General features: G+C 34.3%; 1 protein-coding gene across 2 annotated transcripts in view; it reads right to left on the reverse strand.

Annotated features, from left to right (window-relative positions):
• Positions 1 to 15,167, reverse strand: part of ECRG4 (ECRG4 augurin precursor) — a 72,038-nt gene that overhangs the window by 48,283 nt on the left and 8,588 nt on the right. The window contains exon 2 of one of the 2 annotated variants that reach the window (XM_074299684.1): positions 4,230 to 4,498. The gene's annotated coding sequence lies outside the window, so the exon portion shown is untranslated. Of the gene's footprint in view, positions 1 to 4,229; positions 4,823 to 15,167 lie in introns of those variants that run through there. The other variant, XM_074299685.1, reaches the window with a different exon arrangement.

Consider the following 15,167-nt stretch of genomic DNA (forward strand, 5'->3'; position numbering starts at 1 on the left):
GAATGGCTGGATGTATTCACAGTTCCACTAGCAATGTATCAGTGTCCCTGTTTTCCCATATCCCCTCCAACATTCTACATTAGCTTTCCCTGTCATTCTAGCCAATCTGACAGGTGTGTAGTGGTATCTCAGAGTTGTCTTAATTTGCCATGTATGTTTTGTAAATAAAAGGCCTTTAATAAAAAAAAAATTTAAGATTTTTTGAGCAAAGTTATATGGCTGTGTCCTTTTCTAATTTACATTAACTCCTGGAAAGAAGAAAGGTGTGAAGCTCATATAGAGATAATAATTAGTAGACCATTATAATAGTGCAGGTGGGAGTCAATGAGATTGATATCAGAGTGAAAGAATGAACTTCAGCTCCCTTGTTAACTACTGGTGTAACCTTAAACAAGTCATTTAACCAGTAGGAATCTCACTCAGTTTCTTAATTTGTAAAATGGGAGTAACAATGCTTATTTGCTTGAAGAATCAAATGAAATAAAATATGTTCATTTCTTATAAGAATAATTCACTATAAAACTAAAGTATTACAACTATTCTAAATGATCTTATAAAACTTAAAAATTAAGGAATAAATGAATAAAAGATATTTCAGAGGGAGAAACAAGCACCCAAACCTGGGTAACTGAGAGTATAGTAATGACATTAACAAAACTTGGGAAATGAAGAGGGGCACGTTTTTAAAGGAACATGCTCCTCTAGGAGTATGAGTTTTTTGGTGATTTAATTATGGATGAAGCCCAGCATGAAAATTTGTGGGTGATTGTACTCATGGGGCTGGAAATGATTCTCTTCTTTACCCTTTTCTTGATATTTCCTCTTCTATATCAATTGAATACTAGGCTATTTGATTTTTTTATTTTCTTCCTTGACTATTAGTAGAATAGGCACTGTTTGGGGACTGGGGTTATCTATCATGCCTACATTGATCCTAGTAATCTATGGAAATTCTCATGTAAAATTCCTCTAAATTGTAAATGTTCTAAAAGTACTATATATATATGTATATATATATATATATATATATATATATATATATATATATATATATATATATATATATATCAAGAGAGACTTTGCTATCACTACCTTTCATCACCCATTTTTTCATCTTAACTTGGCTTCAGTATGACAGGGTCTGTCCTAAACCACTTCAGTTCTTATCCTTCTCTTTCACCTCAAGTTCCTATTGGCTGGTTTTACATATTCATGCTTTTTTCAAAGGCTCCACATTCATTAGTTTTCTTTCTATGTATATATGCAGGGGACAAGCTATTTTTAGTTCATTTTCTTGGATAGTGCTTCCATAGGCTGAGAATATAGCATATGAGATTTTTGGCTGCTACAGCTTGGGAATCAGAGAATTTAAGAAGGGGGAAGGAAGAATTCAAAAGTTCTCTAACTTGCCTTCTATCAGAAATGTTTTCTCTGTAGTTAATTAGATAGAAAAAAATAATAAAGTTCTGAATATTCTAAATATTATTTTAAAACAATTATGTTTTTCACCACTTCCATATTGTGTTTCCTGATTTTTTAAAAATAGGAAACCTGCTTTATCCCCACTGAATTAAGTAGACCCCCCCTTTTTGACATTTATAAGTTACAATACAATGTTCTACCCATCACTTTGAGAAATATAAATTTGATTTTGATCTCCCATTTTATAGTATGCTTTTCATAGGGAAAGTATTTCCTAAACTATTAATAGTAATATCTTGGGAGGCAAGAAATAATCTACCTGTAGTTTCACAGTCATAAAATTACACAAAATATATAAATTTTATTTATATTATGTGAATTCTAAAATTTTGGAGGGAAAAATTATGACTTCTCATAAAAAATAGTTCTAACATTATGATTTTGATTTTAAATTAAATCCAAATCCAGTCCCTAGCACTTATTAGCTTTTTGACATTAGGCAAATCACTTTTTTCTATCTATTGAATGTCCTTTCCTAGAAATTCCTCTAAGTCATAGAAGAGTTGAAATCTGCATACCAGATGTCCTCCATCAGGTATGAGGAACTCTATAGCCACTGCTTTTCTGTTCATAATGACTGTCCCAGTCAACAAGACACGATTAAATTAGCTTCCTATATTTTTCTTAAGTGTAGAAATGATGTACATTTTTTTTAACTTTTTAAAAATAAATTTTATAATCATAACTTTTTTTGACAATACATATGCATGGATAATTTTTTACAACATTATCCCTTGCACTTATTTCTGTTCCAAATTTTCCCTTCTCTCTACCCCCTCCCCTAGATGTCAGGCATTCCCATACATGTTAAATATGTTATAGTATATCCTAGATTCAATATAGTACTTTTTTTTTAAAGAAAATTTCCTCCCCAGACCAAAAGAAAAGATGAAGCCTAGTTTCATTTGTCAGGAAAATTCACCTATAAAGAGTATCTCATTTTCTCTAATGATGTCAGATAAATAAGGCAATTCTGGACTTATAATTGAGGCTCAGTTTTGATTATTTTTTTTTTATGTAAGCTGGCTTTTCTTCTGCATGACTGTCATAAAAGTTGAAGTAGGTAACCAAGGGAAGTTTTAGAATTTCTGGCTCTGGAGAAAAGAGATTTCCCATTTCAGGAATATGCTCTCTATGTGACCTTTCTTGAAGGCAAAGAAATGACTAAATAACTTCCTCCCCCTCCTAATCTCACCTCCTCCCATCTCTTTGATTCCATGACTTTTAGTGAAACCAACTATAACTGAATCAGATCATCTGATTTATTTAGGTTTTTTCTTTTCTTTTACATTTCCCTTGGTTTTAATGAAAAAAGAATTAAGCATAAAGATTCCAGAACCAGTATATTATCAGGCCATTGATTTTTTCCTTTTTTTTATTCACAGTCAGAAGATTTCAATCTCTAACAATGGTGCTTCTGTCAGGCTACATAAATTATGCTAAAATTCTATGATTCTATGATTATTTTTCCCACTTGAAAATTAACTGAGTCTCATTCAAGGAACAGTGATACTGGACAGACAAAAGTCTGCTGAAAGCAATATATTGACAGAGTAATTCTCCCTAAAAACCAAAGCTTTGTTGCCTCTGTGGGTAGAACATAACTGTGGTTAGCCTTGCATAGTTTCTCAGAGCAAATGCCAACGTAAGTCAAACAAGGAGGGGAAAAAAAAAAAAAACAGAGTGGATTTAATTTATTTTACTACAGTTGTGGTCTCTATGGGGGAGATCCAGCTGTGTGAGCAGTTAATTACAAAACTCACTTGATTTTTTTTTTAAAGCATCTTTTTTAAAGTATTAAAATCCTTGGTTTTAGTCATCTGAGTAACTCCCAGTGTGAAAACTCCCTCTACTGATACACATCAACAGTTACTCTATTACTTACAGGCTTTGATAGTTGCCGAGCATATGGTGAGGGTAAATGACTAGAGTTACAATTAGTAGAGGAAAGACTTAATCCTGACTCTGAAGCAGCATGCTTGGATTAATAAATTATTTCATTTGTTTGATCAAAGCTTTTACCAACAAAAAATAAACATTTTGCTCTTAATTATATAATATTTCTGCCTTTAATTAAGTCTTAGTCACAAACAATAAGAAAGTAATGCATCTTGCTCTCCCGAATAAAACATTGGTAGTTCTTCCCTAAAATATACTGTATGCTTGATGGCACCTCTTATATTGCATTTCCAATGATAATATTCTCTTACATAAAGGCATCCTTTTAAATAGATCCAATTATGGCACATTCTATAAAGTACCATGTGTTATTTACATACTAACGATGCCACAATATAAACTTTGACTGTGGAAAGTTTCCCATTTACATTTCAGCAGAGGTTTTTAATTGCTATCCTCTTGCTGCATATATTAAAATGGGAGGCAAACTTAGAAGGAGGAGAAATTTCACAACACAATCATCTCTAAAAATGCATTACAACCTGGGTTTGCATCTTGGAGAAAGCCATTTTCCACCTTTCCTAACTCCTGAGAAATTTCTGAATTTGCCAGTTCCAAGAGAGGTAGAAGAGGTTACTGTCTGCCATCAGTGTATACAGTCACTCATCTGCATAGTTTGAGCCCCTGGGTAATTAAAGCAAAAGCTCTTTCAGTTCCTAACTGCCTGCTATTTCCATCAGAGTAAGATGATAGAGTTATTTCCCACCCTGCAGGATAGAGCAGACCCCAAGGTGGGTTTAAGACATTGCTGCCTGTCCCTTTGGTAAGCAAATATTTTATCACTTTACCTTTCAAAAATAATACGCTTCCTGTCTCCTTTCCAAGTGCTTGGCCAGTAGAAATGACCTTTTCTGTCACTGAACAAGTTGCTCTTTATGTGAGTACTCCTTGACTTCAGAAAAGTAGGACAAGCAATGACTAACTAACTGGTGGAGGAAAAGCATTTTCAGCCTCCTGCGCCAGCCAGGCCCCGGTGGTGAAGTCATATGAAAGGCACTCTTATCTGACTTCCTTCAGCCTTCCCAGATCCTCTGCTGGAAACTTCTCCAAAAGCAGCCTATGAACACAGAAAGGGGAGAATCAGGTTTCTACTTTTCCAGAAACGCTGCTTCCTCGGGGAGGATGATTGCAAACAGATGTCCTTGCAGCCTTGTATAAAGATGATTTAATTTTTGATCCAGATGGAGTGATGAACAGTTCAGAGAAGGGAGGCATTTCAAATAATTTCTTGCAGGTGTCAAGAAGGAAATAAATATTCTCTCAGAGATAAATCTGAGCACAGTGTTTTGTTAAGGCGCATAGCAAAGGGACTTGATTTTGATGATCAGTTTCTCTACTGAACAGCTAGCTCCTTCAGTCATTTCTTCCATCTTGTTACAATGTGGTATGTCCTGAATAGTGTGTATATGGGGGAGGACCACTAGAATTGGCTTCTCTTAAAAAATATTGCTATGCTATGAAAGTAGTGATCTGCCTTTTACCTCAGCTTTTCCAATGCTGAGCTGTATGACTGGTTATTTTAGCCCCTATTTTCCTATTTAAAAAAGAAAGAATTGTATTAGATTTCTATATTTCCAGCCCAACTCTGAAAAGAATAAAGAAAAGCCAAGCCATTACTAGATTCCCTTCCCCCTACTCTCACCCTTTTTTTTTAAATGTCAAAGGAATTCTGTAGGTCACTGTATCATAAATATACTGGATTATGAGAACCAGTCCTTGAAGCTTGCATAGATGTTTCCGCATTATTCCATTCCAATCACATGGACATTTTGGGGAACTAGTGACTAATTGTGAATGACTCTGGTCTTGGGATTGTGTGATGATGTAAAGTCTTCTCATTGATTGATGAAGTGAAAGAATTTATGACTCAGGAGTTGATGAGCCAGAAATGAGAGTAGATACAAAAGACTGGACTCTTTCTACTCAATCTTGAGCAGTCTCCCATCTGACTGGGAACTATAAGTACATGGCTGCCTTAGTCTATTTGTGTTTATGTTTTCCTTATTTTCTTTCTTAATATCAGGTAAACAAGTATTCTGAATGAGATGTGTTCATTATTTAAGAGATTCAAAGGTCACTGCAGGGGTTCTACATTAGTAGCACAAGCCACCAGAGTCAAGAGCACGAGCCACAGAAGTTAAGAGATGAACAAGCAGAAGCCAGCCATGATGTATTCAGGCAAAGAACTTGTAAGCACTGAAAGGTTTGGAGAAGTTGTAAGTTGTTAGCTGAGCAGCTTAGTCTGGTAACAGATATTGGCCCAGTCCCACAGTTGTACCAATCAGGGAATCATTAAATGGCACAGTGGATAGAATGCTGCGTCTGAAATCAGGAAGGTTCATCTTCCTAAGTTCAAATCTGGCCTCAGACACTAGCTGTGTGGCTCTATGTGTTACTTGACTCAGTTTCCTCATTTGTAAAACAAGCTGGAGAAAGAAATGGAAACTACTACACTATATGCTAGGAAAACCTCAATGAGATCGCAAAGAGTTGGACATGACTGCAAAATGAGTTTTAGCAACAACACATAGTGGATTAACTTTATTCTTAGTTTGAATCCATTCTCCCCAGTAATCTTGTGCGTACAAGGAGAGTGTGTACCCCAGACTTATAAAGAGACATTTTATAACAAATGTTCTTCATCTATCACATTAGCAAATGCTTTTTCTAAATGATAGTTTAAGTCTGACTAATTGATAATGAAAAAGCACATCAAGAGAGGCTCGTGAATAGCATTCCCAGAAATCCCATATTTTACTGTGATCCTACAACCCTGAGCATAGTAGTAGCAGCTGACTTTTGAATGTGATTTGATGACTATATTGTTGGACACATAGCCAAAGACAACAGGGTTCAAATCCTATTTTACACACTTCTTAGTTATGCAACCCTGGGTAAATCACCTAAATATATTCAGCTTTTGTTTTTTTTTAATCTATAAAATGAATATTGTAATAGTATTTATTTCACAGAGTTATTGTGAAGATTGCAATGATATAAAAATTACATATAAAGCATTTTAGGAAGCCTTAAAGTACTATGAAAATGTTCATATTTAACTATTTAAATTTACAATAAATAATTTTTCTATAAAATTTTATTAAATTTTAGCATAAAATTTACTATATTTGAAATTTCTATAAACTATTTAAAAATAGTATATATGTAGGTACATGATCAACATTATTAATAATATCTCACATTCATATGATATTATGATATTGTTTTGTTTTTCAATAGCAAAGTATCTAATTAAAACAAAATAGCAAAGCAAATGGCAGATAGAGTACTGGGTATGGAGTGAGGAAGACTTGTTTTCCTGAATTCAAATCTGGCCTCAGAAACTTACTACTTAAGTAACTCTGAGCAAGTCAATAGTTTCCTCAGCTTTAAAATGAGATGGAGAAATGCCAAATAAACTTCAAAAAGAGTCCTAAAGAATCAGATGTGACTGAATAACAACAAATAGCAAAGTAAATAATAGAGAAAAAATAAATAATAGAATAATTCTAAGCCTTCCCTGTCCTACATAAGAATTATATCCCACAGATACATTCACGCATGGGGAAAGATTTGTGCTATTCCCTTTGGAAGATTTCTTCATAACCCTGTGCAGCAATTATGAGTATAGATAACACCATAAAAGAATAATCTACCCTTTCTGCTTCTTCCTTAGGGCTTACTGATTCTACCTCTGAGCTGAAATTGCTCTTTTAAATATTGCCAGGAATCTCTTAACAGCTAAATCCAAGGCTTTTTTTTTTCAACATTCTTAGATTCCTTGATATTTTGCAGCTTTTGAATTTAACATCTTCCACTTTGTGTCTACTCTCTCTGAACTGAGCTTCTGTGACATTACTCCCTCTTGATTCTCCTCCCACCTGTCTGATTATTCCTAATAAGTTTTCTTTGTTGGTTTGGTAGCATTCTCCAGTCTACTAATATGATTGTCCCCAAAAAGGAAAGGAATAAGCATTTAATAAATGCCTACTATGCAATAGGGCAGCTAAGTGGAATGGCAAACCACTTTAGTATTTTTGCTGAGAAAACCCTTAAGGGAGATCACAAAGAATTGAACATACCTGAAACAAATGATATAATCATGTGATTTGGAGTGCTTTTATATTATTTTCCTAATGTTGAACCATTTTTGCATTGCTAAAATAAAAATACCTGGATCAGAGTAATTTTTTTTTTTGCATATACTGCTGTAGTCTTGCTAGGATTTTATTTAAATATTTATGTCAATGTTCATCAGTGATATTAATCTGTGTTTTGCTTTTTTCTTTATTTTTTACCAGGCCTGGGTTTTAAGATCATATTTGCTATTTGTCATTTATTAAAATGATTGAATGAGCTTTTTCCATTCTCTTAATATCTGGGAATAATCTGTGTAGCATAGGTAATTAATCTTTAAATGTCTAGAAGAATTCCTTTGTAAATCCATCTGAATAAGATAAAAATTAAACTTGTATTTACTGGCATATGGAAGTCTCAGATAAGGAAACACTCTCTATCAATGGCAGGTTGACAATATCTTTACATATTTCAGGTTTAATAAGTTGTCTAAAACATTGATAGGTTACATGACTTGCCTAGGGTCATACAGCCAATAAACATCTGCTCAGACTTAAAGCAAGGCCTTCCTAAGGCCCATTTTTTTTTCTACTTCACTATGCTGCTTTTCCAAATCCAACTGGACTGTTTGTCTTCCCCAATGGTAGCTCCTTTAAGACTTATTCCATTTATTATTGTTATTATTATCCAATTTTATTTTGTGGGAACTTAGTTGTTTAAAATGTTTCCTTTTCTGCTAATGGCTATTTTAACTGGCTATTTTATATATATTTGTAAAAGTAAATTTATATTTTCAGCCTTTTTTACCTATTCTATCCCAAATTATTTGCCTTTCATTAATTTATTAATTTCTCTTTCTTTATTTCTCCTCATCTTTTGTTCCTTCTCTTTCTATGACCTACTAAATATCTGGATCAAAATTTCTATTCCTTACTATTCTCCCATATTGGTCTTTAAATAATATGCCTTTATAATACCCTTTCCCTAGATGTTTTCATTTGTCCTTCTACTTTAATTTTTTTCAGGTAAATTCTGAATTTTATTCTTCATTACATTACTGATTTCTTTATTCTTCTTGAGGATTCTTTCTAGAGCAGGACTTCTTAAACTTTTCCTACTTGTTACCCTTTCTTATCTGAGAAATTTTATGTGACCCTTGAATATATAAGTATATAAATTAGGTATACAAATCAAACATTAACTGATAATAAATCATAATTTCACAACCCCCACATTTAATTTCAGAAGCTATATTCTAGATCTAGAGCATCTTCTAAATTCTATATCCTATTGTTTATGCTACAAATTTTCGTTTCTAATACCGTCTTTTAAAAGTATTCTTTCTTTTTTGAACCATCCTCAAGTTTCTTCTTCTTGTTTCATGATTTCTTTATATAGAATTCTAATTGTTTAAGGAACTCAGGTTCATATTCCCTCTGCCTTTTCTTTACAATCAATCAATAAGGACACAGTAAGTACCTACTGTATGTCAGGTACTATACTAAGTTCTAGAACTACAAAGAAAGATAAAAGACATATGCTTGTATCTAATCTTCCTTCTTGGTCTTTGATCCATTTCCCTTCCACTTTTGAACATGACCCTATGGTTGTACATCCTCAGCTCCCCATTTGGCTTGAGTTCCACAAGGCCTGGAAGCTCTTTTCCCCTCTCTTTGACTTTGCATTGTGGTTTACAATGTACTCTGCCTTGCTTCCAACCCTTCCTCTCTTCCTGTTCCTTTCTTTTTCTAAGAAAGAATTTGGTCACCAAATCTTGTGGGGTGAGGAAGAGTATGCTGGTCAAGTAGAGTCCCTGCTATTGTCACTGGAGAGCGTCTTCCAATGATGGATCTGAAATAGAAATTTGTGAAGTTGCTTGAATTCACACAGAATGGGTAAGGCTGTGAACGTTTTAAGAAGGAATACTCTAATATTATGCTATAATCATAGTGCCCAAAGAGCTGGAAGGAGATCTTTGAAATTATTTTATCTAATCCACATCCTAATTTTACAGATGAGGAAATTGGGGCCCAGAGATTTGCCCAGGTTCATACCAATAACAGCTCTGGAATTGGAATTTAAGTCCTCTGGCTCCAAATCCAGAATTCTTTCCACTTTTTCCAAAATTTAGTACAATATTTACGTCTGTTTATCCCAAGGATTCAACTTACTTCTCTGTGTCAGACAATTTCTTTTTTCTGAAATTTTTGGGTTAAAGGAATTTTAGGAAAAACCATTCTGTCATCTTGCGGACCTCCTAAATTGCTTCTGTTAATGATTTATCAGATCTATTTTCCTCAGCATCAGACTGGGAGAACCCTGAGGCTGAAGAAGGAGAAGGAGAAGAAAATGAGTGATATGCAAGACTGAAAGAAATGAAGAGATCACACAGTGGACAAATTTTGTCTGCTTCATAATGGCAATAAGTGTTATAGGTTTTCTATAATTCCTTTGAATTCCTATAATCACCTCTTCATATGAATAAAAAGCAATATTAACTTGAAGAATTGGGCATTTTATCTTTACTAAAGCTGGCCAATGACCACCCAGAGGAAGTAGCACCAATGCACAGAAAAACTAACCTCGACTCCTCTAAGAGGAGTCTATGGAATACATGGGAAGCCCCAAGTCTGAGTAGAACCTTAGGTGTGAGAGGAGGATAAATAGCATCTCAATACTAACAAGGAAATCTAGGAAATAAAATAGGACACAAAATCATCTATAATTCAGGCAAAAAAGTAGATGTGATACTGGCATTCAAGAAAGGGACACTAGTGTGTGGTGGGGGGGTAGCAGGTATAAAGATTTCTAAAAACAACACAAAAACATCCCTCCCCCAACATTTTCTTTTACAATTACAATACATGTAAAGATGAAAATTGGAAATGAATTGTGCACAAGGCATGCTCTCTTGGGAAATGAATAATAGATCATGAATTGGCAGATGTGGGTCTTAGCTCAAGCTTTGTTACACATTCACCAGAGGAAATGGGGGGAGTATGACAGATAAGTCATTTGCCCTCTGTGGGCCTCAGTTCCATTAAGATCATGAAGAAAGGGTCAACTCCTACTGATGCAAGGTTAAATAATATCACAGGTGAGGTTTAAAAAAAGTCCCCCAAACAATAACTCTGACACAAATTCCTCATTATTTTTACATTTTTGTTTGCCCTGAAGTTAGTACTCAGCCTGATGTGTTTTCAATCAGTCCTATACTGAAGACATAAGCTATTCTATTTTAGGCAAATTTTTCCTGTTTTCCAAAAGCCTCAGCTTCAATTGGCTCATCTACCTTCTCCTTACATTCCAAGCACAGATCTGTTTACACAACTGTATTTCATCTTTGAGAAAACATAATATATGAGAAAATTATGAGAGAGAACACATTCCTGTTGCTCTTGTTTCCTTTATTTACCATTTTTGTCAATGATTTTCTTGGGGCTTGGAATTAACAATAAAATCTTTTCCTGAAGCTTTGGCAATAATTTCCAAATCAGTAAATACTTCATCTCATATTAATGCCAGAAACACCCCCATTTTCTGGTGTACAATGTGTGTGTGCGTACAATACATATATATATATATATATATATATATATATATATATATATATATATATATATATATATATATATATTATAAATATGAACATTTTTCCATTTCTTAGTGACAGGATTATTCTTAAGAATTATATTTTATTATAAAATTACACAGAAGCAATTATTAATACATTTATGTGGTGCCAAGCTGTTGATTCTCCCTAAGAAGCAATAATACAGTTATTTAACTTCCACTAGATTGGTATTTTCATTATTAAATCAATGTTCTCATAGTTTCTATTAAATATCTTAACCCCCACCCCCTAGAATAAACCTATGTAGTTTTTATGAATTCAGCTTTTTTAAATCTAAGACCAAGGCTAAAAATTCTAGAAAGCCTGGCATCTTAATAGATTTGGGAGCATAGCACACTAAATTGTGGGTAGAAGATGGAGGGATTGACCTCTCCCACCCTGCTGATGTTTTGACTCCACATGTAGCACCTTTACTTATTTGTTCACAGCTTTGTCCACCATGATTTGTTCTTGAGGACTTCTACTTGATAAGTCTTTCTGAATTTCTCCTATTTGGAGACAAGATCTAGTATAGCTCTCTGGGATGATTCTTACCTAATCAGGAGGCACAAGGAAGCAGAAGGGGATTCCATACACTTTCTATTGGCACATATTTATAAGGACGGTGGAAATGTCATCATTCTTGAGCCATGATACAGAAAGGCTTATTTGCTCACAGGGAAATTCAACTTAACATTAAGTTTTACCCAATCTGACTACAAAACATGGACATGTTTTAGAATGGAAAACTGAAGAACTAAGGTTACCCAATCACCAGTGTACATTAATAATAAAGATTATCCTAATGATCATATCTAGAAACATGAATTCATTATCTTTGCCATAAATTTATGTGCAGAATCATATATCTTCTTGCATTGATTTGCACATTGCTTTCTAACACCCAAAAAAATTGGGGTGAAGTTTTCAACTAAAGCATATTTCTACTATGAGGCTTCCTTCAAGACTCCCTTTTTCTTATTCCTTCCTTTACTACCAGTGCTTTCTCTCCAAAACTATCTTCCAATTCTACTTTTTTATGAGTTGGAGGTAGGACCATGTTTTTGTCTTTCTTTGTCTACCCACTACTGAGCACATAGTAAATGCTTATTAAGTGATTTTTAACTGACATTGATTTATTTATTGTAGCATGTATCAGAAGATGAACTGAAAGCGTATGATGCCCCCTTTTATATATTGGGAAACTGAGGCACAGGAAATAAAATGACTTGCTCAAATCATCAAGTAGCAAAGTTAGGATTTTAATTTCTCTCTTTATTCAAATTTATTGCTTTCTACTATACTCAAGCTGCCTCCACTTCTGTAAAGTAGGAGAATTGGACTAGATAGTCTCTGAAGTCAGCCCCTTGATTCTATGACTCTTTGACTCTACAGGGAAGAATTACACAGTCATATATGGAAGATAGAGAACAGTTGTTCAGTCATTTCAATCATGTTTAACTATGATTTCATTTGGAGTTTTCTTGGCAAAGATACTGGGATGGTGCGCCATTTCTTCCTATAGTTCGTTTTATAGAAAAGAAAACTAAAGTAAAAGGGTTGAGACTTGCCCAGAGTCACACAGTTTGTAAGTTTCTTAGACCAGATTTGAACTTAGATCTTCCTGACTCCAGGCCCTACACAAAGTGATAAAAACTCAGCCACAATCCCTGGTTAGCCCAAGGGATAGGTGGGATAGGAAGCCATCTAGATAATCTAATTTGAAGATTTCTGAAAAATACTACTACCATGAAATTCCTTACTCCTTATCTTAGCATGGAAACATTCATCAATAGAACCACCCTTTTACATTAATATAGGACCTCTAAAAAACCCCAATACAACTTCTGCTTTCAGTTTTTAAGATTCCCACTGATATTAGGAGATGGATTTCTGAAGCCCTTTGTTAATGCAAGCAATGCTTGTTTTTGTTTCACCTAACTTATCCTATCTAGTTCCTTTTCTACATTATCCAAATATTATTAAATAAAATAATATTTGAATAAAAGTACTTAGCACAATATCTTTCCCTTCCTCTTCCCTGCCCCTGCTTCCAGATTTATATTGACAATGTCAGGAAAGAGATTTTCTGAAGCCCTTTGTTAAAGAGAGAGTTGGTGGGGGTGGGAGAGAAAAAACATCAAGAAAAAGGATGGGGTAGGGGAAAGGGAATAGATCCAGGTCTATTAAGAAAACCCTTCAGCAGATTCAGTTGCATTCCTGAGACAGACCTCAGGAGAGCTTTCCCTGTCCAATATCTATAAGCTATTTTATCTCTACAGATTTCTTTCTAGTTCACACAAGATTCCTTCCATAGTAAAAACCAGCTGTTAGGAGACACATTTCCTGCCTGGTGTGTTTAGTGTGTGGTACATCCAAATTTGTTATTGCCAGGCCATTAATTTCCACATACATCTGCTTGAGGATTCCTTCCTGCCTCCATTGCACATTCATCTTCATCTGATTCACATTTTATTGCCCTTGTCTTAATGCTAGCAAGCTCTATCAAGTACTGTAAACATTTGTTAACTCCAAGAGCTTGTCAGCATTCCTTCTCTTCTCAAACACTCCAGTTGTTAAAATCTCAGTTTACACCTTTAATTTTCAGTAAGTTATAATGTAGGACCACAAATGGCTAAATTGAAACAACTCACTTACATCCAAAATAGAGGATCTCACCAGTAGCTTCTCATTTACTCAGAATCAAGTAAAAAAAGATATTGGCTTACCTTGGGAAACAGCAAAAGCTGATGGATTTGTTTAGGCTCATTTCAAGTACTCTAGGTCATTTAACAATCAAAAGCACACTTACTTTGTTCTACAGAGAAGATGGCAGGAATCCCGGTGAGCAGCCTTGCATCTATGCAAATATTTTGCTTGTGGATTTAGAATCCTAGAATTCCAGTGTCTGAAAATCTCAGAGGCAATCTATTTCATCCCATATATGACCAAGAATTCTCTTTTATATCCTTGACGTAGCTATCCAATAGGCATGTAGACAGATAGATAGATAGATAGATAGATAGATAGATAGATAGATAGATAGAGTAAATTAAGCAAACCCTAACTTGAGGAAATTTAGATCTCTCTCTCAAAAAAGGAAGATGCCAGAGAATGTAAAGGCCAATTTTAGAAATCCCCCTTTTCCCTCTAGGGAAGAAAATCAGAGAAGATGATTCTTGTGAAATTAAAGGTTTTTTATTTGTCTAGGAAAGAAGGAAAAAAAAAAAAAAAAAAAAAAAAAAAACATGATTAAGTACTATCCAGCCTATGCAAGATAGGATGCCAAGTAATAGATGGGAAGAGTTTATATATCTTTTGAAGAAAAGAAGGCAAGGAAAAGAAATGAGTCTGTGAGCCCTATCCCCAGTGGGAAGCAGGGAAGTGTCAAAATTGTGATTCTTTGATATGCAAATCAGAAACCATTCTTGGTGATAAGTAGTCCGTAATTTAAGGCCTGATAAGCAGATATCTCAAAAAACAGGATAATTCCAAAAACCCCATAACTAAAGTTAGGGGAGTCTCTGGAAATCAGATTGTCTCCAGAAACTATAAAAGAAGTTATAGTCATAGTCTCATAACCTATAGTTAGAAAAGTCTTTGAAGATAAAGATGTCTCTTGAAAGTCCATGAACCACCAGTTGGCTCAAAATCTGTTTTAAAGCTGGCATGGTGTTAATTAGCTCCAGAGTTGCTGATTTTATACATGTCCAGCTGGGTTTACTCTCATTCAATGCAAAGGATTGCTGATATGTCAAGCCATTTTGCTTCTTAGTTAATATAGTCAGTGCTCATAAAGCTCTTCTCCATTTCCTGGATAATTAGGGAGCTCAAGCAAGTCAAGGTAATTTACTCATTAATAGATGAATTCATGTATGAGTTCATAGATAAAATAGAGAGATGTGCATGTCAGATAAGTAAGAATACATTTATAATCTATATATCTATAGGTTATACAGATTAAGGATATTAAGAGAAAGAGACATGCATGTAGATGGAAAGACAGATCAATATGTTCGATAGATGTATTCATTAT

The sequence above is a fragment of the Sminthopsis crassicaudata genome, chromosome 3 (assembly GCF_048593235.1).
Source record: "Sminthopsis crassicaudata isolate SCR6 chromosome 3, ASM4859323v1, whole genome shotgun sequence".
Lineage (NCBI taxonomy): Eukaryota > Metazoa > Chordata > Mammalia > Dasyuromorphia > Dasyuridae > Sminthopsis > Sminthopsis crassicaudata.